The 24,509-nt window shown below is 37.0% G+C and overlaps 1 protein-coding gene across 1 annotated transcript in view; it reads left to right on the forward strand.

Annotated features, from left to right (window-relative positions):
- The window catches only part of Roc2 (Regulator of cullins 2), a 135,917-nt gene that overhangs the window by 49,437 nt on the left and 61,971 nt on the right, over positions 1-24,509 (forward strand). The gene's annotated exons all lie outside the window — the stretch shown is intronic.

Consider the following 24,509-nt stretch of genomic DNA (forward strand, 5'->3'; position numbering starts at 1 on the left):
AACCAACATCCGAAACGAATACGCATGAAAGTTGTGCACCTTGGATAGCTGAGGCGCACCGATGGGTAACGTTATTTGGTAACGGTCTCATTTCCCTTGTAGTAAGAAGGAGACCACATCGCCACTCAAAAGACCTCCATGATGCACTTTTTATGCAACTCTATCTACGTCTGTTACCACCGGAACAGCATAGATACTCAAAATAAACCCAACAAAGTTGAAATATGTGTCTGCGTTTGAATTCGCGGCGGTTGCAGTTTTTGATTTCAATCACTTCTTCTTGTCACTTTGAATGTGCAAGAGAAATCCGATTTTATAATTCCGTCTACTTGCATATTGACAAGAATTAAAAAAAAAATATGTGACAGTTTAGATCTGTGGAAATTTTTACTGTTGAATTCTTCTAAACTTTATTGATTATGATGATGGTCCCACCTCTTACCCCTACAAAGGTTTGAGCTGGACGAGTTATCTTTAAGATAATTAAATATAAACATTTGAACCAGGTTTGCAAACAAAATCGAACTGGTTACAATTACAGATATAAATGTCCTGTTAAATATGCTATAGGCATCAACCAAAAACATTCAAAGGTGTAACTAGTTATCAAGATTCCAAGTATAATCCTCGACAATACTTCCATTTGCACGTGACCTGGGATTTACACGTTTAAGCTTCCGCAGTGCCAGGACTATACAAGGAAACGACTTCCAGCCAACCCTTTACTAATTCAAGGCTTTTGCCACAATTTCCACGTATTAGACATTTATACCTGTATTCCGCGCGCGAGGCTCAAACTAAAAATCCATCATCACCATCGAGATAAACAATGTAGTTTTTTGTATATGCTACACAAATTACTAAAATGTCTTACTTCGTCAAGATACATAATTTATCAATTCATAAAAATTTAACTGCTCAATAAATAGCTTTTACATGCGAAATGCAGCGTCTTCTAAATTCTGTAAGTGTAGTTGCACGCTTGATGTGTCTAGGCATCGAATTGAAAACATTTATACCTTTGAAAAATAATGAATTTTGTGAATCATTATTGAAAAGATGTGGTGTTTTTACTTCATCCGCGTTTCTAGTAGTTCTATCAATGAAAATCACTTCCTCTTTCAAACCGATCACACAAATATCGAGGCAGCAAACCGTTAACTACTTTAAAAATGAACACCATAGTCAAAAACACAATTCTTTGCTTCACTGACAGCCATTGCAAAGCTTCCAGCATAAAAGATTATTGTAAAATACCGAATTATTACTATAAGTGTTGTATTATATCTTTTTATAAAGATATTACATCTTTCCCCCGAAGAACGCGTTACCCACTGAGTTGCACCCACCCCTTTTTCTCGGTGGATTTCCAACCAAGCGCTCTGATTTTCTGCGAGTGACTAGTTCTCCATTGACCCTACTCACCTGCAAAAAATCAGACCAGCTGGTTGAAACCCCACCGAGAAAAAGTGGTGGGTGCAACTCAGTGGGTAACGCATTCTTTGGGGGATAGCTGTATACTACCTTTTCATAAGGATCTATTCTCTTCCAGAACATCCATGTAATTTACATAGTTGGAGATGCTTGACATCAAATATCAGACTTGAAGTGGTCATTTTATACGATAAATAAGCAGATGAAAGTATAGAGTTGATAGTTCCGTTAGTTCCATTCCGGAGTTTACCATCAATCATACTGTCGAAAGGTACAGTAGCAGCACCTCTCTTACCCGTGTCTCCTCGAGATCGGAGGAGCACATACAGCAGATGACTTGAGTGTGAAACAAGCGATACCGCATATCGAAGGTACGTGAGCAAATTGGCGATCATCTCTTGTGCCAGTGGTGGCGGGGGCAGATACCCCTCACCATCCCTCCCCAACAGGGGAGTTTGGTAAAGGAGACGATTAACCCGATTCGCGCCTTCCTCAAAGTTTACCTTTGCTCGCTTTCTACTCTCTATATACAATTTTCACAATGCCGTACTCTACACTTTCATCTCCTCATCTGTCGTACAAAATGTAACTTGCCTCGAAAAATCGATCGTATGCAAAAATTGTGCTCAATCGGACATGATTTCAAATGGCTTAAAAATGCATGAAACGTCGAGATCTGAGCCATCTCCAAAATAAAAATTTGCTATCGAAAATCGACATTCTGGGTCTTGGGAAAATTTTATTTTCGTGAGCCCCCATGATAGGGTAAATTATGGCTTCGGCACAAATTGACTGTTTTCGGCAACCGAAATTGAAACGTTTATTTCACTGTATTTTCCCATCAAAACTCTTCGCTGAATGTATTAAGCCGATTCCTTACCTTTTCAGCTTCAATCTGATTACATTTTTACGACTGTGAATTCCTGTTATACCATATTTTTCATTAAATGAAATATATATACTACAAAATACGGCTGATTTCGAGTTACCGATAATAGAACAGCTGGTTAACATGCAGTTCAAATGGAAAGGGTGCCGAAGAAAAAGAGACTGCCGACAATAGTCACTCTCACCTGAGAAGTTTGGAGCGTTGTAAAAACATGTTCAAACCCGTTTTGATCAATTCTGTCGATTGGAATTGGTAGAACAGCAAGCAGCAGATAATTGTCAACAAACAAACCTGTCATGTATGTGTGTGACGCTGAGAAATCGCTAATAGAAGTTCGGACGCTGCTTAGATTGACGAGAATACCTAAATTCCCCTATGTAACATTGATATTCACATTCACATCTATCTCCAAACCACTTGAATATAACTTTAAACCGTTACTAGTATTTGTCGAGCGATATTTAACTAGGCTAGCTTGTAATATTTAAAACTTTAAAATACACCAAAAATCATTAATTTTCATTGAAGGCATCTAAAAATACACCAGAAAATTAAATATTCACTCTCCATAAGATACAGTGATACGTTCTGTGTATCCATCATTAGAATACGTTTTAAAATGCTACCGTAAATATTTCGAAAAAGCAAATATCGTACAATTATTTTAGTTTTATTTATTAAATACATGCTGTGGAGCAAGAGTTGAAAAGTCGGAGTCAGAGACAGAAGAAATTTACCGAATTGAAAAGTCGCAGTCGCTGAAATTATGCCGACTTCGACTCCGACTTCTAGATAAGAATATATTTGAGATTATGTCTATATTTGAGATACAGTGCATATTACTTTTTTAGGGTCATAATCGTTGCGACCAACACAATCTGTCCGTGTCACATGTTTAATGCTAGTCGTAGCACCTCATTACTATGCAATAGTAATGAAGTAGTCGATTTCGATACAGTTATCATCCATACTTGATCTTCTCACAAGAATTGTCATTCAATAGGCGAATCTCCGAACTCCGAAAAGGCGGACTTACCAACAGGGAAAAGCCTTAATACATCGGCAAAAGAGGTTTCCTATGGTGGTTTTCCTCTACTTGCCTACAGGGGAAACTTATCGATACGCGGAAAAAATGGTGTATCCAATTAGATCCTTAAAAGAACAAAACTGCTTTTTCATTCTCCTCAACTAGATTCTAGGGTCTATGGCGTGCCAAGAAGAAAAGATTTTTTTCAGGCGTGTTGTAAGGCTGGTTTTGCTTTACTTAAATCGGTGATGAGGTTAGTAGAGTATGTACAATGGGCTGGAGTGTACTTAAAGTTATCTGACCTGTTTTTGGACGTGTGGTTTCGGTGATTTTTGCGATACGGTACAGTGATAACAACGGTAAGGTATAGGAGAAAAATCTTAAAGAGAGAGCACCCGATGTATGTATAATTTTAAATTTTTAGTTTTTTCTTGGTTTTCGTTTAGATATATAGATTTTAACTTTTAAAACCCCGTATGCATAACCAAATTTTTAATAAATACTTTATATATAAAATAAAATCAATTTATAATTATTCTCCCATACCTCGCCATATAAAATTATGAAGCCTTCATCATTTTTCTAGTTCTCCTATTTACCGCAAGTGGCACTTTATGTTACCGTTAGATTGTTAATATTGAACATTACATTTCTCCGCTCTCCACTTCTTTTTCGATTTGCATTGATGGCTCCAAACGCTGTGGCGAATTTGAATATGATCTGAATTTACGGGAGAATTTCAAAGTTTGTATGGGAAACGGCAAAAAAACAGAGCCGAGTAACATTGAATATGTTTACAACGGGATGCTGACAGCACTCACTACCAGAGGGCGAGTCCGCTCGAACGTATGGGCTGGTGGAAAACCGAGCTGAGAATGTGTGGTAAAATTCACTTTTAATTAAAACTATCAATAAGTATAAATTTTGTACGCAATATTATTCCTACACAATATTGCCATTGCTACAAAGAACAGAATGTAGAAATTTGTCCATAGATAGAAGCAATATTTGTACAGAAATCGGAGATTATCAGAAAATCTCCATACTGTAAAACTGGTACTGTTAAGTACTTGCCATTGATGAAGTCTGTAAGTAGTAGACGAAATACGCGCAACTGTCAAAAGATAAGCAATTATAACGGAATTAAAAGGACATAAATCAACACACTCGGAGCAATCATTGGAGCATTAGTGCCATAACTAGTATATTTACCCAATTGTTTTGTTGTTGTAAGTATTCACAGTAAGCCCATTGGTATTCGCGAACTTTTCATAAAATAGTCAACTTTCGCTAGTTGGGCTAAACCCATAGCCCACTTATTGAAAGACTTTCGTTAGTTGGACTGAGTTGTCAAGCTGAAAATTGGTTGAGAGATACACCGATTGTTCATTATCATGACCATGATCATGATGATCATCATGATCAACCTTTTAGCAACATTCCAATATTTTCATGTAAAACGTAGCCCATTTAAAGATAGCCCAACGAGCGAAACTCGACTGTATTCACCCATGCTCAGAAGTTGAAAAAGGTCAAAGCTCCCTTTTGGTGTCCATGACTACTTGAAATAAATACGGAATCCCGAATGAAATTTCGAAGCAAACTAGGGTAGAGCGCTACTTCATCGTTCTTTTGAGCAAAAAACATTTCACCATGCACAAACCAATAATACATTTGTTCAGAGATTCAAAAGCTACCACACAAAGACCGGATAGTATGAATATTTAAAACAATTATTGTCAAAAACAAAAGAAGCGCTCCTAGTGAATCCATTTCCTTAATCCGTAGGACAAAGCACATTTAATGAGTTTAAAATCGAAACTCGTAGGACGACTTTGGATTCAAGAAGCAGTGTTAGATTTTTAACAATATATCAACAATGTGTGATTCTTTATCAAACCCAATGCTATCTATAGGAGAAAATATCCAGTTTTTATTCATATCCGTCGAAAAAAACCTTTAGTGTGGATCGAATTTTGGAATTTAAAATAAAAAAATATATATTCAAGAAATAGCTACTTAAAAAAGTGACTTTTGTTCAATCTTCCTAAATACGTATGAAAAGAAGCTCTCCAAAGCGTCATCCTCCGTACACCTTCTAGCTCCATAACGAGTGCAAATTGCACCCATGACGATCCGCCGCTATGAACTTCAAGAACCCACAAAATGGATCAATGAAAATGCCGGGGGCCTAACAAAACAGTCCACAGTATTTCACAGTTTATTTACATAGGATCGTCCAAATACAGTAGCGCCAAAATCAACCTGTGGTGGGTTTTAACTGGTTCAATCATTCAAGATATCCAATCAATATTGACCTTTGAAAATGTTCACACTTTAGTTAAAAATATCATTTCGATGCGGATTTGAAGTATCATACGAGTACACACATCCACACGCTTGTTAACTGTTCGAAAAATCGCATCATCCCTGCTCACCTCGAGTTTCAATCTCCTGTGCCGTCTGTTTCATAACCTGTTTGCACCGTTTGCAAAAAATGAGTGGTTTTGAATGAACTCTGTTGATATTGATGTCTGATGTGTGATATCAGATTCATTCACTACTACTAATGGAAGAAATTATGCGATCCATCTAGAGGGATACCAATGTTTTGGTTTTGCGTTTCCAGAATTAACTTTCGATGTTTCTTTTTATTAAGAGGTATGTACTGCATTCATTTGCAAAAAACATACCACATAATGCGAATACATGTGAAACCTCTGATAAACGTCTACATAAAGCATGACCGCCTAGAATGATTCTACAGTTCATTTGCTTTTGCGTGTTTCGTTTTTCCACCAGCCGGTATCCATACTTTCACGTTTTCCAAGAAAGCGCTGTTAATTCCAGGAGAACGTTTGTGGAAAATTTTCGATCGCCTATTTATGCTGGGTTTTTTCCCCTTATGGTTAATACAACATTTCCTAAAGCCACAGCTCAAACATTGCATTGAAAAGTTTTCCAAACATTCTCTCAATTGCAATCACATGGAATTCGGGCACTCTATTTATAAAAACAACACGGTGCCAGTACTTTTCCTACGTTTGTCACAAAACTAGTTGCAGCACAAAGGTGGGTGTATGCTTCGGAAGACTTTTGGATAGCGTAGTTTCTTCTTTTTTACGTTTTTTGACTGCATGTCACAATCGTGTGTGCATAAGAGGGTATTCACATAGCCAAAGGCGTTGATTTAATATTTCCCTCGGAAACTTTTCAGCTTTAAACTAACTCTTTGTTTGTAATTGTAAGCATGGATTTTCTTCCTAAAAAAGAAAAGGTTTTTGAAGAGAGTACTGTCAGTGTTTAATTATTTGAAGCATTAGGTATTTTTTTCCAATAAAGATGTTATTTTTTATGAAAATTGTTACCCGCTACACGTGTAAATACACATCTGCTCCATACAATATAATATTGGGTATGTACATAAATTACGTAATACACAAAATCGTTATCCGACCACCCCCCCCCCCCCTCCTCGCCAGTTCGAAATGAACTTTTCCGAACACTCATACACTGAAACTACCGCACACCAATTCTCTGTACTACGTAATTTGTGAACAGATCCTTACAAACGGAAAATAACCGATATCTGCTTACCCATGTGTAAACAAAAAATCAAACTCCACCGTCGAAAAACAAACAATGATATACACTCAGCAATGAACACACATAAGCTACATATAAGCCGAACGCACAAATCAAGACTAACATTGAAATATTCTGCGTAGACATTGCCACCTAGTTCTCGGTTCATGCTGGTTTTCAAACTCGCGGCGTTCTTATCGGTTTAGGTAAACATTTCTTATGGAAATTATTATGCAAGAACAAAGCTTTTGCCGCGTTTTAGGATGGAGACAACTGGGTGGGATTGGAGTTGTCTGCATTTTTTGTTCTGGAAGTAAATTTTCCTGTGTGTGAGCCTACCATGCAACAATTTTGGTTTTATGAGGGTTCTGAAGACCATGATTTAGAATTGTACTATGCTTTAAAACGCCGATAAAACTTGCAATGTTGCTTGGGTAGTCAACAACAGAAAGTCCATGGGCTTGTAATCTGTTAAGATTTGTCGTTTACAGGAATGGTTTCCACCTTGAGTTGATAACAAAAGAACTCGTTTAGAGAATGTAACGGTTTCGCCATGTAGTGGCTGTTGAGGGCTACCAACAACCGCTTTTCACAACTTAGCTAACGTATTTAATTTATTTGTTTTTATGCTTTCTTAATTTGCTATCGGGAGCGTACATTAGTAAATCCAGTCATTAATTTATATAGGATAGTGTCAAAAGCAACCGTTGGGAAATTTTTCACTAGCCTTGAAAATGCTGAAAATGTTTCCTTTTTCTTCTCTTCACTTTACTTGTTCTCCTTCCTTCTCGTGATTATTTGGACGGAAGGACTTTGGTTTAGTTTTGTTTAAGGCAGGTGTACATGCCTGCTGGGACTTAATATTCAAAAAAAAGGAAGACACTATGTGCACCGAACTTTTTCCGACCTGAGTAGTGCGAACTCACTTGTAAAAGCTGTCAAAATCTATCAAAATAAATCCAACGACCGACTCCCCCTCCCCCCGTGTAAATAATCATCCATGCAAATTTTTAGAAATATGCATGAATCGTAGACACATGTCAAATCCCCCCCCCCCTTAAGGGTCTATGTAGTTTATGAACAGCCCCTTTGTAGACCTGCCGACTTCATTGAGATTGGAAACACGATACCAACTAGACAACATTCTGCTTTACTACCAGAACGTCAGTGGCATGACGACTAGATATTCGTTTTTCATAGGTAATAAAATTGTTCTAAGATGTGATAAGATAAGAGATTTAGGAGTTATTCTAGATTCTAAATTAACATTTGTGGATCATTATAACACAATAATTCATAGAGCAGGCAATATGCTTAATTTTATAAAACGTTTTGGTTTCGCCTTCAAAGATCCTTACACAATTAAAACACTTTATGTTGCCTGTGTGAGGCCAATATGAAAATATTGCATGTTGTTCGGTCACCTTATATGAAAAGGCATGAAGAACGAATCGAGTCAATCCAAATGCAGTTTTTATTATATGAACTACGTATAAATGGGGATAAACAGCATTTCCTCTGCCATCTTATGAAGCACGTTGCTTGTTAATCAACATATAGGCATTAAAAGAGCGTCGGGATTATACTATGGTCTCTTTCGTGAACAATATCGCTTCGCAACGCATTAACTCAGCTTATTTATTATCAAGACTTAATTTTTATGTAGGGTAGGGAACTACTTCGGCCTAATCGCTCATTTTGGGCCTATCGAGCAGAAAACTTCAAATAAATTCATGATTTAGTTAATAAACTACGGAACGAAGTCAATGAGAACGTGTGGTATGAAGGTTTGCACCCATTATACCCAAAACAAAAGAAGCGCTCCGACGGAATCAATTTTTATCTTCATCCGATAGGCCGAAGTGAATTCGTTAGACCGAGTTTAGAATCCGTAGGCCGAGTTTGTCGTCTAGAAGCAGTGTTAGACTTTTGACAATATCTCAACGATTGGTTTCTTTTTATCAAATCTTACGGTACGTACGGAAATGTAAATACATTTGGAAGCCATCAGTGATAATAACATTTCGTTTGGTGCTAAACTGCGCTAGATTAAGAAAAACTTAGTGCGAGTAGTACTGAATAGGCCGGAAATGGGGTAGTTAACCCTACTTTCTCGTCAATTGCCTAATCGACATTTGTTCGCGGTAGATCGCCACCGCACTAACTACGTGAAATATCGACCGATAAGTCAGATGAAGTCTGTTTATAATCTACACTGTGAAATGATAGGCCTAAAATTGCCTCCGCTAAAATTGAAAAAATATTTCCAAGCATTGCGAAATCATAGATTATTAGTTATAATGTTATTATGTAGTCTACGATTTTGATTGACGAATAAATAATTAAATAAACATCATTACCCTGACCGAAACATGGCTCGATTCTCGTACACTTTTCAATCAATTATTCGAACCTTGTTACGTACGGTACGTACGGAAAGGTAAATACATTTAGAAGTCATCTGCAGTGAAAACATTCCTTTTTGTGAAGAAAAAATCCAAATAGAAAATAGAAATAGAGGCAAAGGGCGGGTTTTGCTTAGTAAGCCCAAAATTAGATCTAAGCCCTACACAAGTGGAAATCAAATGTGTCATGTTCAGGATCTTAAAGTCATACTGGATACCCAACTTACCTTCAAGCAACACGTCTACAACATGATGGATAAGGCATCAAGGACGATGCGCTTCATCATACGCATGCATAACAAAGAACATCACTGACGTATATAGTTCAGCTCAGCAGTGTAGAATCCAGTATACCCCAACGGTTCGGCAAGAATCGAGTCTGTACAACGTAGTTTCATAAGATTCTCCTTGCGTAGACTGCCGGCTTATCGATATGAAAACCATGTGAACTCTAAGAAATGTATACAGAGCCTTGTTCGTAGCAGACATTTTCAGAAGATAATCGGGTTCAATTCCAGTCGAGGTCGGTGGGATTTTTCTGAGGTATAAAATCTCTGGTCACGACTTCCTTCGGAAGGCCCATGTGTGTTGTGAATGGGTACAATATCCTACGCAGGTGTGGAAGCTGCCTTCCTGTGCACATTCGATTCCCGTCAATTGAGGGCAATCGATGACCGTTGGTGATTGGCACTAGATTGCGGAACAGACACCGGCGTTAAATAAAGGAATGAAGAAAGTTATTAATGACGTTAACGTCAAAACGTTGTACACATTTAATTTTGTTTGCTGAATCCCGACATGTTTTGCCGCGATTTGCAAAGCCGAGCTTCCGGCAAACATATTTTGCCGAAATCTCAGCAAAAGTGACGTTTGGTTGCTAAGTCTTGGAAAAAGTTTTACTGAATCTCAGCAAACAAACGGCATGTTTACTGAGATCCCAGTAAAATTAAATACCGAACACTCAGTTGTGCAAATCTTGGCAAAAAATTGCCGAGCTGGTGAAAACAAATCTAACCGTTCACAAAGTAATTAATTACGTTAACGCGAAAACATTTTGGAAGGATATGGGATTGTTATGCTTTTTTGGGCAGTGGATAAAACAGTCCGTGGGCCGGCTACGAGAAATTTTTCCAAACTCATCGAGGGCGGGACACAACAAGGCCATGGGCGGATATGGGCAGGCCTGGTTTAAATGGTGCGATTATTTAAAATAGTTCCGGTGCATCAAAAGTTGAGATTTTTTTTAAATTCGTACCCATTTTTAATGGAGCTACGCAAATGTATGGTCTTGTCCGTGAAATGTTGGGTAGGTTATAAAATTGAATTCAGTTCTTTTGGGGTGAGAGGCAATCACGCACTAAACCACCGGCGGCGCTTCAAATTTTAATCATGTGGACATGCCTTTTTGTAGGCTACGTGTTAATTAGGATATACCATTATACTAATAAAGTTAAACTCAACTAGAACGAAACCAATTTATAAAGATGAAGAGCCCTTCAGACTTAATCACTTTAAATGTAATTACAAATGTAAGAAACTTTAACAATTGAAATATAACAATATTTTACTACTTACTCGCTCCCTAATACATTGAGAAAAAACGCTAAATTACTGCGTTGCTATTCTGGGGAGTGATGGGTAAGAGTCTTAAAGACGCTTATTCTGGAGGCTTGCTTCCCAAACAGTTTCATAGACCTGAAATAAATACTATTTTTTGTGCGTAGCAAAAAGTCTGCTTATTTATTTATACAATTTAACATAAAATCAATGTCCGTGAAACTTTTAACAGACATATCGAACCGCAAAATGCGTCTCGATGCTATAAACAAGCTCACTTTCGGCAACAGCGTCGACACGCATTTTGCAGATTCGGTATTATGACGGTTAGAAATTCAGCAATGCGACCCCTCGCTTCCGATACATCGTGAACAGGCGTTGTTTGTTTAACATCTACACGTTCATTGCAATCGACTTAGTTCGAACGTGTGTATAAAACTTCGAAAGCGAACAGCTTCGCGAAACTTATATCCTACACTTCTAGGAATATCTCCTATACAGTTAACACCACGCTTCGGTAGAAAACAGCAAATAGTTGACTCTATTCTCTACCATTTTGGTATCTCTTTCTGTTGAGTATGTGAATGTTCCTGATTTAAACCTACGAATGTATATCCGTTTATCGAAACGATCAAGAAAAAAATCGAGCATGCTTTTGACAAGACAAGGTACTGATTTCTTGTTTCAGTACTATTCCATTAATTAACAGGTTTATTCGAATATCCCTATACACTGCACTGATGAAACTGTAGGTGGGATCAGTATCAGTATGTGTTTCGCTACACCCCCCCCCCTATCCTTCCCCCTTCCTCCTCCTGCATTTCAATTATGTAAACACGTCGACTGTTTCGAGGGCAAACCACCATTACAAACATAGCAAGTAAAAAAGATGATGAAAAAACACGTCATCGGCATCACGGCGAGCCCCCAGACAGCTGCACATGCTTACCGTTTCAGTAGTAGCCTACCGTTGTTGTTAATATTGGTCGAGCCTCCAAATCTACACCGAACATAACATTCCCACACACAACACCCCCTTCTTTGCCACACTAGCCGGAGGAAAATGCATACCGCACACCTATAGAGCATGGCAGGAGTAGCCTATACTGGTGCTCCAATAAAGAGGTTTATGTCTAATAAGGAAGAACGTAAGACTGACTAAACCAAGAGAGATAACATTATGATGGTCAAAGGCATTCTTGCCAAGCTGATACCACATGGTATGGGGAGTACGGTAACGAAGTTTTGAAGAGTGATGCAAAAATACCCGCTTGTTGAGCAAGGACTGTCATAATCTTATCTTATGGGGGTTACCTGAATATGTCAGCAAGCATGTACATTGTACAACAGCAAGTTAAGTATATTAACAGTAAAAAACATTGTTTCTTATGTTTAGTTAAAACATATATAGTTGAAATGGAACAATTTTAAATTATGGATTGTTTAAATTAATTTGTAAATTTATTTTCATAATTCAGCTGTTCACATATTTGAAGTGAAAATTAAAAACAAAATATATTTTATCGGTGTAGGTATGTTGTTCGAACAAAATATTTGCGCTGTGATTCTTAGAAAATAAAAAGTTTCCAAAAACGTTCGTCTCATTCATACAGACCTAATGAAATCATACACACTAAATTCATGACAGTTCCATGAATGTGATTTACTTCTGAACACTTACTAGTACTTGTGATTCCGACTTGACTTGATCCATTCAATCTAAAAATAGTCTCGATAGTTCTTCAATCCTAAAATGCATCAAACCTGCTCGTGCAAACCTGATCAAAGTCACGAGATCGCGCCGCGCCTCACACGCCTCGTTTTCCGGCCTCGCTCGGCTAAATCATTGCCCCTGACTAGTTTCCTATACCTATTTAGGTGAACGGACCATTCGTTTGTGTTGGTTTCAACTGTAGGTACACACTTAAAGTGTAGATCAAACTGGTAAAACTTGCCCTCGCCATTCACGTCGCTTGTGCATTATTCATGAGTGAACCCAACTGTTGCAAATAAAATAAAAGTAGGTAGCCGGCATCGACGGCGACGATCGATAAAAAGAGCTTTCCCGAGCAAAGTCTGAGATCAAATTGAACACTAAATCAAGGTTGCAAATATTCATTTCAGCTAAAATAATGTTTTACTCATTTCAGCTAAAGTAATGTAAATTTTGCTTTCTATGTGTCACAATCAGCGATTCTCTAATCGCTGAGTGAGTGAGTGAGTCAGTGTGTGAAAAATCGCTGATTGTGACTCTCATGAAGTGAAATAAACAGCTTTAATATGTCAAACACATTCTTTGCAACCTCTTCTTGTATTCTACCAATACAAAATATGATCATGGCATCTAATTATTTCATAATTAGAAAAAAATGTTTTAGCTGAAATGAGTATTTGCAACCTTGCACTAAATTTGATGATCGTGATGTCGCTGATAATTATTACTCAGGTTGCTAAAAAATAAAAATCTTCCTTCAAATTGAAAACTAATTCTGCTATCAATGAGAACAAACCGAAAACTCAATTTGATGTTCTTTTTCCTGTTGATAACAAAACGAGTACTCAATTTGATGTTCTGCCAAGGCAAAAAAAAGAGAACTGCAACAACATTTTTTGTTTTGTTGCAGTTTGGTTGTTATTGCCTTGGCAGAACATCAAATTGAATTTTTGTAATAAACAAGCAAAATGTACATCAAATTGAGTGTTCAGTTTGCTCTCACTGATAGCAAAGTTAGTTTTCAATTTATTGAATCCGAATTATTTATTTTTTTTGCTCACAATTATGATATTTTAACCGTTAAAACGACCAAAACAACAGCAACCTGAGTAATCATTATTATCTGCATCACAACATCAATTTTAGTTTTCAATTTGATCTCACACTTTGTTCGGGTAGTAACGGTTGACATTTGAATATCGTAAGGGTGTTCCATGATCATCACCAGAGAATCAGCGATGCCACAAAAAAAGATTAAGGCACACGAAAAAAAATTGGTATCCCCTGTTTATGTTGATACCAAGTTTGATAGCTCAAAAAATAGTTATTTGCGGAACTATTTTTTGAGCTAACAAACTTGGTATATTACTATACGGTATGTAAATAAGCAAGAGGGCTTTTATCGTGTGCAAAAATCTGTATTTGTAGCATCGCTGAGTAGAGTAAATACTGAATGAAGGCAGATTTGTTTGTTTGTGACTACCTCTTATCGACTTGCATTATTAGCACCATTTCAAGGCATTGCACACAAATTTTCCACGACACCAAAGTATTAGTTATTGGACTTTATTCTTTTCGTCTTTGAGGTATAGCCACTATATCAGAAAAACAATGACGAGAGCCAATTAGACCTGTCACATGCGGGAGCCAATCGAGCATGAGTGATTCTTATTGGATCAATGTAGTGGAAATATTGTGATCGCAACAATAATTAAAGCGAATGAAATAATTTTAAGCAAGGTTGCAAATACTCATTTCAGAATAAAAAAAATGATTTTCTGAATTATGGTTATGATAATATTTTTTATTAGTGAGATATAAGAAGAGTTTTCAAAGTATGTGTTTGACTTATAAAACCTGTCGATTTCGCTTTCTGAGAGTCGCAATTAGGATTGGGCGATCTTGGATCGATCTTTGGATGATCGATCTTTTTCATCCCGGCTTACGATTTTTCGGATCGATTCTTTGTCCACGAAAAGATCGAAAAAATCGAACTCTTCTTTCGATCTTATCGATCTTGAAAAAAATGTTAAATTTTTTAAGTGTATTTACATCGAAAAAACGATTTACCCTCAAACGAAAATAATGTCAACATCAGCATGGCTCCCTATAATGAAGTCACTTTTTGCGTTTCCGATATTTACGAATTCAGCAACATTTTTGAAGGTTTGGGCTACCTCCCTCCTGTGCTCATTGCTCCTTACCGTCACGACAACATTTAATTGAATATTATAAAGGGAAAAAAAAATCTTGTGTACGAACGTAAACAAGCGTATTAAAATAAGAATCAAGAGATCGATTCTTTGGTACCGATTTAATCAGTGGATCGATTCTAGAGCCAAATATAAGATAGATCTGTCAGGATTGATCTTTCTCTGAAGATCGCCCAATCCTAGTCGCAATCAGCGGCTTTATCAATTATCACTCATTCACTCACCGATCATAAAATCACTGATTGTGATTCTTGGAAAGCTAAATTGATAGGTTGATACATAAAAAAATCATTTTTTTTCCTCTGTTCGGGACATAAAACTACTGCGAATAGTAATTTGATCTATTATAGTAGGGGTAATGGATGTAATGTCGGCCTCAAGCTTGATGGATCCTCGCTCGCGAGTTTGAAAAGAGCCGAGCGTAGCATTTTTCTGAGGAGTAGAATGCCTACTGCCAAATCATTTCACTGAGCTTCAGAGCTTGCGAGCGAAGGGGAATAAAATGAAAGTGAGGTTTGCTGCCATTCATGTTCATGTTTTCTTTCATCCACTCTTACTCTCACTCTGGGTGAACTCTGAGCTTCTTGCGCCGAACAAAAAAGTCATCCGGAGTCTCGAAAAGCGCACCTCACGTCAAATCATCCTCTCGCTGAAGTTCACTCTCCCTCTCTCTCTCGAGGAGTTTTTGTTTACTTCTTCCATATTCCTGCAGACACTCACTCGAGGTGATGGCTGGCTTAACTCGCAGGACAAAAGTGTTTTAAAACCCCCAGTGAGTTTGAGGAGTTTTAGCAAGCCTGGTCGGCCTAAATGCCCCTAATTTGGACCCATACATAAATTCAACAATCGACTAAATTTTCAATAGCGACCAAAAGTATCCATCAAGTTTTTGCAAAAAAAAATCGTTTTACACAATATATTTTTTTATTCTATATAGTAGGGGAACTGGATGTAATGACGGCCTAAATGCACCTAATTTGGGCGAATACAAAACTTCAGCAAACAAGTAAATATTCAATAGATACCAAAAATATCCATTAGTACCGTCCCAATGACGCGTTCATCTAGATAAAATTGATAAATAGCAGATTTTTAGCGATGGGCCCAATCTTAGATTCATAGGCCAACATTAGAGTCATTTCCCCTATATCCCGAATCCTCAGTTTAGTGCACGTCGCATTACTCCAACACTATTGAGAAATGATGAAGTATTCGGTTATGATACGATTGTCATTCTTGCTTTCATTGCCCTCCCCTTGGCTAGTTTTTAACCTGGACGTTGGTGGGCGGGCCTAATCTTATGCGTTGGAGACGGTTGGTTTAGGTCCAGCATCGTTGGCTCATGCCGTGACAGAATAGCGTCATGAGCATGCGATAAGAATTACTGAGCTTCCCCTCTCTGATGACATTGCATGAGAGAACCAAAGTTCTAGCCTGAAGTGATAGTATCACACTTGTTACTCCTTTGTTTGAGAGCCGCGTTGTAGTACGCTTACTTATACGCACTGACGTTGGGTGCGATACTGGCGGGTTTTTCCGCAAATCACTCTTATTTTATTTATTTTTACGCAGATAGATTTATTTGGGCTTGCAAGGGAATTATACTATTGAAATATTTCAGAAAACGCCCAACAGTGCTCCTTCTATTTGTGTGACAAGCTTTCATTGTTGTTTTCATTGAAGCATTACTCAGGGAACAATGTTAAACGCCATTTTTGTACATGGTATTGTAACTAATCTTATATGTGCTTCATTTTGATTTGGGATAAGTGTTTGAACTATGGCTCGAGATTTCCACTGTGGCGTGCTTCTATTTTGACATATCCATACGTAATTTTGTGGGACGACATAGTGGAAACGTGTGAGTGCACAGAAAATAAAATGTTAAATATTACATCCAAACAGCTGCACAGAGGTCATTCCGTAATGTGCGTAATATTACGTTGTACGATGTACATCGATTTTGCGAATTACATCTTTTGATGTAATATTGTATCTGCTTTTTGCTATTACATCATTATTTCATACATCAGCTTGAATTACGTTGATCGATATTACATTTTTTTTGCTGTGTGCTGATGGAGCATATACTCTGTATAATTTAAAAATCAGTTAGGAAACTAATTTCAAAGTGAAGCATTTTAGTCACTTGAAGGTGTCACCTGGGTCGATCTAAGATATAATAAATATAGATCAAAGTCAAAATTACTTGAAACACATATATATATATCAAGTTGGTATATATGTGAAAGGATGAATCAGTGGGAGATGGATTTTCGGTTTCTTTACATTTTGCATCACAAATCTAGTACTATGTGTCATTTCCTCAAAACCCCCCAATAACCGACCTCTTCAATCCCTTCCTTTTCTCATGGCGTTCAAGTGGTCCTCATAGACTATTCAGCCATTACCCTTCCTTTATCCTCGGCTTTGGATTGACTTGCGCTCCTATTGCCCCACCAAACGCTGCAAAATGAAAATGAAAATGATTGTCATTCTTGCTAAAATTTAAATTAAACTTACAACAGCGACAAACAATACAGTAGGGTGACCCCAAACTTTTGATCGATGGCTTGAATAACTATTTTGTTGATTTAATGCATATTCTAACATTTTCAATCAAGCTTTCACAAACGTATCTCGATGGGTATAAAATAAGGGTTCTGCTGTCACTTTAATTTCCACGTATGGCCAACCCAATTCTGAGAAAATCAGTCAGTGGATAATGTTGTAACTTTAGGAGAAGGTTTAGTATATTGTAAAATACATTAAACCAGTTACCTACGAACAAAATGTCAGTCTATACCTTTCAAATTACCTATAAAGATCGAAAATCTGTCGTAAAATAGCGAAGATATAAGCAAAAAGCATTACATGTTTTTTAAATGTTGACCCAAACACCTAGCTCGTTTCGTTCGGTAATACAAATATACGCGAGTTCATCACTGATTGCAATGGACAATGGAAACCATAGAGAAGCTCTTTATACATACTTCAACAAGGCATTTGATAGCATTGACATACCCATGCTACTCTTAAAATTGCATAAACTGGAAATTGAACCAGGACTTCTCAAATGGCTTGAATCATATCTAACTAATCGTCAACAAATAGTTAGGTTCGAAGGGAAGACATCTTGTAAATTTTTGGTCAATGTAAAATCATGTAAACTATTACTTCATAAAAAGCAAATTGAAAACTCTGAACACATGTAGCATACCAATGATTCGAAACAGCAGACAAAAGCATGCCTACGTGCAATCGGTCACGAGGAAAGTGTGCATTAATCAAAAGAAGTGAAAATAACAACGCAGGCATGGTTTGCAATCTTCTTAAGCTCCTTCTGTTTATCCTAGTGCGAAGCCTCAACTAATTTAATATTGACCGTTTGCATAACAAAATATCGAATGACAAAAAGCCTTCCATCCAAACGAACGTCAGGCAGCACGTTTTTTCCCATTCGTTGACAAACAAGTTATTAACCGAAGCAATCAACAAAATTGAACTGATAGATCTGACTCTCAACGAAAGCTTCGTTGGCTCGAAAATATGAGACAAATAAATATTCTTAAATGAATGATCAACGAAACGCGTCTTTTTCCTGTACTGCTGACGACATCCAAATCAATTTGCGTGTTTCACTGTAGATGTTTTGTGGCTTAAACCGACTTGGATGGTTGTATTTTATACATTACATTCACACTGTTTCAAGAAATGCTGAAAAATAAATAAAATTCTTTTATTATGATTTTTACCCTTATTGCAATTTTTCAGGTGATTGACTCGCCGCTCTGAGATCTTAATTTTAGCCCGAGTTTGATGGGTGCGGACAATGGCTTAAAATCTGTTTTCTCTGCTTGTGTTTATTATTTTATCTAGATAAAAGGAAAATACCGCTGTGTGATTAATTTCGCCGTTCATTTTGTGTAAATCTTTTCACATTCTATTCTTGAAATCACTTGTCAAACAATTTTACGGGTTTTCGCATGAGTTGGTGAATTCATTTAAAAAATCTAATCCTATTTTGTCATATCAGTATGTGGTGTTGTACATGTTTGACAGTTAACTCATGAAAACGTACAATTTTCTACACGGCTAACTTTTTTTTAACAATGCACACATGTTATGTTTAAAGGTTTCATAAAATGTTCTAGAACGACTCAAAAGACTTTCAGCCATAAAAAGTCTTCGGAACCGTGCTTATTGACGTCAACTACATCGAAAGCTGTTTCCTCACACAATGACGAATCAGCCTGGAACTCGTTGATGCGTGAAACGCATATACTTCATTTATCACATATGTATCGACCACCTAAAGCCATGCTAAGCACCATGTTATAGACGTTTTGCTTTCAAAATTCAAGGTTGATGGAAGTTCCACAGGTCGTAGCCATGCACTTGTTCGTACCGTGTGCATTACTTTTAAAAACGGCTCAACCAAGTTTAGTAGATAAACAGGAAGTTCGCGTGTAAATTCAAGTCCACACTATTGGTTTTACTGCTTATCTCACAGCGATGGCTAGTCCCTTTAGTGAATAAAGCATACACTGGTAAGCCCATCACCTGCGCATATGACTATTTGCACTGGGTATTAACACACCAGACGCAGAGTACCAGTATCTACTTCCGAGTGATCTCGCTTGGCAGGTGTATGTAAAAGAGTATATACTAGTGACGTGACAGTTTGAACGATACTGGTGTTTTTAGCACCAGTTGATCTACAGCAAGGATATTAATTTGATATGTTACAAAACCTGTCTTGAACTGATCAGGACGTAATGAACTAGAATTTAGATAATGCGTGAAATAACAAACGGTTTCATGAAAGATACCTCAATTGATTTATAATTTCACCTACCCGTGTCGATGTGAACAAACTTGTTCAAGGATTCACATGGTAGCCACGTTGGAGGCATCCTTTCACTTTCCTGTTTTATACTGGAATTGATGCGGTGGATATTGGTACGACATGTCGAACTTTTGAGTCAAGGTTGCAATAAATCTAGTAGCCATAATATGCTTATGTCGAATTTAACTAGTAATATTAGAGTTAATAATCAGAATGATAACGAATTCATTTTTTATTTGCAGGTAAATACGAAATTAATATTTGAAGAACATGTATTCTGAAAACTTAAAAGAGAATTCTGGTTGAACAATAAGGTAAATCATCATATAATATCATCTCTGTTTTACTATTATTTTTTTTTATTTAAATTTATAAATAACTGTTGGACAGCCCCTTACCTTTTGCCAGAAGAAGGGAGATTGTAATAAGATTATTTTTGGTTTAGTTATAATAATTCAATGAACTGAAGCTACTAGATGGAACAATACTAAATTTATATTTTATTAAGCGGCAATCATTTGATTTAAGCCAATAATTATAACAAAATTAGATTCAAAGTGTGGAAAATTTTCAAAATTTCAATTTCCAAGATTCCAGAATTTTTATGTGTTAAGTATTGTAGTGTAAGTGAATATAATTGACATATGAACCAGTTAAAATCCTATATACCTACACTCATGCACTGTTACGTTTACGCGATGTTTACGCGATTAAACTTTTGTTTAGGATAGATGCACCATTTTTAAAACTACTTTATTTTTCTTTAGTTTTTTTTCCGATTTCCTGAAACAAGTTGCATTAAATTTGGTAGTTATTTGAGATCACAGAATCAAAAATAGAGCCTGAAGAATCGCGTAAAAACATAATTGAGTTTACTTAAATGATACCAGTTTGTGACGCTACCCATTTGAATCACATGGGTACTAGTATATATATACTGGTACATGCCAAATCTTTGAGTAACTTTGAGTACCGTGGACCCTCTGTAATCCGATCGTTTTTAATTTGAACCTCGCTAATATGTACGCCGTGCAATCTAAAAAAAAGGTTCAGTACATGGAAGAGAGCTAAGTGGTGCAGAGTGACTCGAAATGGGACCAACCAATACGTCCCTGAAACAGATTCGTTCGAAAGATAACGTATTAGAATCAACACTCAAAATTGTATCCTTGAATTAAATTGTAAAGTAATAAAACAAGTGTATGTGTTAAAGGCTGGCAACATATATTCATACCAACGAAAAAGTACGATTAGTTAATTGCAATAATCACTAATGATAGTAAACATCTTCAACAAAGAAAGCTTAAACATCAAAATAAACGGGTTTGACGGAAAGGAACAAAAGCATATTCGGTCGTTTGACTTGATATTGATCAGTTTCTTACTTGATAACAATGTTAAAGCTTATTCCGAACTTTACAAAATATTGACGACCGAGTTCTCATTTTTGCTCTGGAAAAAGGCGACAGTGTGTGAGCGGTATTCAGAGAATGTAAACAAAGGCAAGAAAATTAATATTTTTCAAGCAAAATAACTTAAAAATTGAAAGTGATCGACTCCGCACCACTCAGGAATGGAGCAAAGCGAAATTGTACGATGTTGCACTAATTGTCGTTCAGATTAAGGGGTGTCTATAGATGTACCATTACTGGTGTACTTCTCTTAAGGCCCACGCACATTACATCCGGATCGGACGCGTTGCGGCAAAGAGACAGTTAAATCTATTGTCTAGCTGTCAAATTTACGTCAACGCAACGTAAACGGATCTAATGTGGATGGCCCTTTACTCTTAATTTATTTTTAGATTTTTTAACACTCCGAATATGTTGGGTAAAAAACTTTACGCCGACTACGAAGCCTCCGAAAAGCGTGTAACGGCAAGTTTGCAATGGCATAACTTAGCCATTTCTTGGTGAACTTAAAAAGTGTGGTACCTCCCTCCCCTTGGCTAGTTTTTAACATGGACGTTGGTGGGCGGGCTTAATTTCATGCTTTATAGTGGAGTGTTGGAGACGGTAGGTTTATGGCCGGCGTTGCTGGCTCATGCCGCGATAGAATGGCATCATGGGCAGGCAATGGGGATTACTAAGCTTCCCCTCTCTGATAAACCACTGCATGAGAGAACCAAAGATCTAGTCTAGCAGTGATAGTATCACACTTGTTACTCCTTTAATTGAGAGCCGCGTCGTAGTACGCTTACGTATAGGCACTGACGTTGGGTGTGATACTGGCGGGTTTTGCCGCAAATCACTCTTATTATATTTATTTTTACGCAGATAGATTTATTTGGGTTTGCAAGGGAATTATACTATTGAAATATTTCAGAAAGTGCCCAACGGTGCTCCTTCTATTTGCGTGACAAGCTTTCATTGTTGTTTTCATTGAAGTATTATTTAAGGGAACAATGTTAAACATCTTTTTTGTACATGGTATTATAACTAATGTTATATGTGCTTCATTTTGATTTAGGATAAGTGTATGAACTATGGCTTGGGATTTCCACTGTGGCGTGCTTCTATTGTGACATATCTATACGTAATTTTGTGGGACGACATAGTGGAAATGTGTTGTACAATTTAAAAATCAGCTAGGAAACTAATTTCAAAGTGAAACATTTTAGTCACTTGAGGGTGTCACCTGGGTCGATCTAAGATATAATAAATATAGATCAAAGTCAAAATTACTTGAAACACGTTAAATTTTAGATTACATAGCAGTTTTGGTACTTAATAAAGCATGAGCTATGATTGATTAGGTAAATTAGAGATTTCAATTATTTATTAAATTAGACTAATGAGATATCATAATCATCGAACGAACATAAATAAGAAAATTTAGACAGCCTAATAACATTAGATTAACAAAAGAGTTAGGAGGCGGACCCCCCCGCTTAGGGAGGCAACTAGCCTTTGAAGCAACTGGCAACTAGCCTTTTCATATATTGTCTGTTTATTTTGATGGTTGCTTTAAAATATCAATTTGGTATATATGTGAAAGGATGAATCAGTGGGAGATGGATTTTCCGTTTTTTTTACATTTTGCATCACAAATCTAGTACTATGTGTCATTTCCTCAAAACCCCAATAACCGACCTCTTCAATCCCTTCCTTTTCTCATGGCGTTCAAGTGGTCCGCATAGACTATTCAGCCATTACCCTTCCTTTATCCTCGGCTTTGGATTGACTTGCGCTCCCATTGCCCCACCAAACGCTGCAAAATGATAATGAAAATGAAAATGAAAATGAAATTTCAAAAAGTGTGGTACCTCTAGAGTTTCTTGAGTCTGTAGATTTGTAGATTATTTTGATTGTAAAAAGATTGAAAATAGGGTTGCCTACTCTGTTTTAAAGTGAAAAGAGTTGTTACACGTTTTTTTAAAGGTGTGTTTATGGGTTTTGCAAGTGACTTAAGATCTATAATTTAAATTATTGGACACAAATGTTCTTAATTAGCCAGAATACAGTCATGGTTCTTACATATGGATCAAGGAGACAATGTTCCGGTCCTCGAAAGATCCGGAACATCCGTATAAGTAGTCAATCCACGAACCTGATCCTAGAGCTCCTTGTTTTTTTTTCGAAAACATTAGGAACTGTGGTATAAGAAAGAATGTGGGCTATGACATAAACATGGACCTGCATGGCCATGGCACCGTCCTCCGGAAGATCCGGAACATCCGTAAAAGTAGACAATCCATGAAACTGATTCTAGAGCTCCATGGTTTTTTTTTTTTGAACATTAGGAACTGTGATATAAGATAGAATTTGGGGTCGTTACATTAACATGGACCAGGTTGCTACCGGACCGTCCTCTGGAAGATCCGGAACATCCGTAAAAGTAATCAATCTATGAAACTGATGCTAGAGCTCTGCGGTTTTTCGAAAATACTTCACACTGTCATATATAAATTAATTGGGGGTTGTAACATAAACATGTACCTAGAAGGCCATCGAAGCTCCGAAAGATCTGGAACACCCTTAAAAATGGTCAATCCACAAAACTAATCCTAAAGCTCCACGGTTTTTTCGAAAGAATTTGGAACTGTGTTATAAGAAAGAATTTGGAGTCATGACATAATCATTAGAGTGATGCAAAATTCGATATTTTCGCTCCACAATACTTAAACGATTCAAAATTGGATCCTGACTAACCTCTCAAAATTTGAACCCATTTGGTGAGAAACTGAGATGGCACAAACCATATGAAGTTTGTATGGGAATTACTATAGTAAAACCAATATTTTTGTTCATGTCTATCTAATAATTCACCATATCGATCTGCTTCAAAAACTTTCAACTGTACTTGTAGGAAATTTTCACAGCTACAACTTTGCTCAAGACTACGTTTTGGTTAAATGCAAGGATCGAAAGTTATCAATGGTTCAATGCTTTGACTTATGGTCATGCTCAATCAACTGCTCAGCAGGCAACATTAGTGTTTCTGGGGCGTTGAATAGGACACAAAAATCATGGCTACTATGTCACACTGCAAAATACAGTGTTGCCTACAGAGCAGCTGCTTGATCATGTCATAAGTTTACCAATCTCTTAAATAATTAATAACTTTTTCCTGTCTCGTTTTACATAGAAACGATCTTGAGCAAAGTTGTAGCTGACAAAAATTTCTATAAGAATAGCTATCGAACTGTTTCGCAGCTCAATATGGAAAAAGACTAGAAGGCAATGAACAAAAAAATGAGATTTCCCATAGTAATTTACATGTAAACTTCAAATGGCTTGTGCGAAGTCTGTTTCTAACCAAATGAGTTGTTACTTTGAAACCATTTAAGCACTGTGGAGCGAAAAAGTCAAATTTTGCATCAGTAATAATCATGGA

Source organism: Ochlerotatus camptorhynchus, unplaced genomic scaffold (genome assembly GCF_037179485.1).
Source record: "Ochlerotatus camptorhynchus isolate MF236.1 unplaced genomic scaffold, CSIRO-AGI_Acam_v1.1 ptg000033l, whole genome shotgun sequence".
Classification (NCBI taxonomy): Eukaryota; Metazoa; Arthropoda; class Insecta; order Diptera; family Culicidae; genus Ochlerotatus; species Ochlerotatus camptorhynchus.